Below are 1,925 nucleotides of genomic sequence, written 5' to 3' on the forward strand. Positions count from 1 at the left end.
AGCGGGCCGTCTCGGCGGAGGGCCGGGTGGGTGCTGGCCTCCGCCCTCAAACGTGCCCGTTCCCCCCCTCCCACGCCGGGCAGGGTCGGGTACAATACTCGGATTGATCCCCTAGGCTGAGCTCCGGTTCTCACAGGCTCTGAAAAACCTGTCCTCACAAATCTCCGCACACAGTCCTCGAAAGACGGGTCGAAAAAGCCAAAGCCCCGCCTTCGGCGGTACGAAACTGGAACCGGGCGCCACCTCGTGGTTCCCTCGGTCGGCCGAGACGGCGTTGGGCGACCCCTTCCGGACATCCGCGAGACGACCGGCCGTCAGGTCAACCCATTCGCTCCAAAGGGGTTGACCCGGTGGCCGGGAGGGGACTTTGAAAATTTTTCAGACTTGGAAAACTTTTTTTTTTTTTTTTTTTTCCCCCAGCCCGCTTCCTCCGGGTTGACCCGGTGGCCGAGCGTCTCACCGTCCCCGGACGCAGCGAGGTACTGCCTCCCGGCCGTCAGGATCGGGCCCACGGAAGTCTGATTTTTTAAAAAAATTTGCCGACGCCACCGCGGAGGGCTACCCGGCCACCCCGGGCCCCGGAGCCGGAAAAGGGAAGAAAAGGATCGGGCCCACTAGAGACATGGACCCGGCCGCCAAGCAGGCCGCCCTGGGCTCACCCTCCCCGGCCGCAGCGAGGGACATCCTCCCGGCCGACAGGATCGGGCCCCTGGAAGTCTGGGGGGGGGGGGGGGAAATCCGCCCCACGCCTCCGAGGAGGGCTGCCCGGGCGGGCCGGGCCCCGGAGCTCGGAAAAAAAAAAAAAAACACCCCAAAAAAGGATCGGGCCCACTAGAGACATGGACCAGGCCGCCCTGGGCTCACCCTCCCCGGCCGCAGCGAGGGACTGCCTCCCGGCCGACTGGATCGGGCCCCTGGAAGTCTGGAAAAAAGAATGGAACCTGACGCCTCCGAGGAGGGGGCGCCCAGGGAAGGAGGGAGATCCGGGTCGACCTGGTGACCGGACGGGAAAGCGGCCACCGGGCGTGCCCGTTCAAACCTAGGGGTTGACCTGGCGGCCGGAAAGCAAACCGGCCACTGGCTAGCCCCGTCGGCAACCTACGGGTTGACCTGGTGGCCGGGAAGCGAACCGGCCAGCAGGTGAACCCGTTCGATTCCACGGGTTGACCTGGTGCCCGGGAGGGGACTCTGAAAAATGTTCAGCCCTTTCGGCTCGGGGTTGACCTGGTGGCCGAGAGGGGACTCGGACGGCAGGCAAGCCGCCCTGGCCTCACCCACCCCGGCCGCAGCGAGGGACTGCCTCCCGGCCGACTGGATCGGGCCCCTGGAAGTCTGGGGGGAAAAAGAAAATGGAACCTGACGCCTCCGAGGAGGGGGCGCCCAGGGAAGGAGGGAGATCCGGGTTGACCTGGTGACCGGACGGGAAAGCGGCCACCGGGCGTGCCCGTTCAAACCTACGGGTTGACCTGGTGGCCGGGAAGCGAACCGGCCAGCAGGCGAACCCGTTCGATTCCACGGGTTGACCTGGTGCCCGGGAGGGGACTCTGAAAATTTTTCAGCCCTTTCGGCTCGGGGTTGACCTGGTGGCCGAGAGGGGACTCGGACGGCAGGCAAGCCGCCCTGGGCTCACCCTCCCCGGCCGCAGCGAGGGACTGCCCCCCCTCCACCCACCCACCCCCCCCCCCGGCTGACAGGATCAGGGCGCACTGGATGTCCGGGACAATATTTTCCCCGACGCCGGGGAGGGCGGGCGGGCGGAGGGGCTCTGGCGGCCAGCCCGGGCCCCGGAGCTCGAGAAGGAAAAAAGGACCGGGCCCGCGAGAGACGGGGGCCCTGCCGCAGGGGGGCAGTCCGACCGGGGCTCACCGTGCGGCAGGCCCGGGCGTCGGCAGGGGAAAGCGGGCGAGGAGGCGCGGGGGCCGGGT

This window comes from Malaclemys terrapin, unplaced genomic scaffold (assembly GCF_027887155.1).
Source record: "Malaclemys terrapin pileata isolate rMalTer1 unplaced genomic scaffold, rMalTer1.hap1 scaffold_109, whole genome shotgun sequence".
Lineage (NCBI taxonomy): Eukaryota > Metazoa > Chordata > Testudines > Emydidae > Malaclemys > Malaclemys terrapin.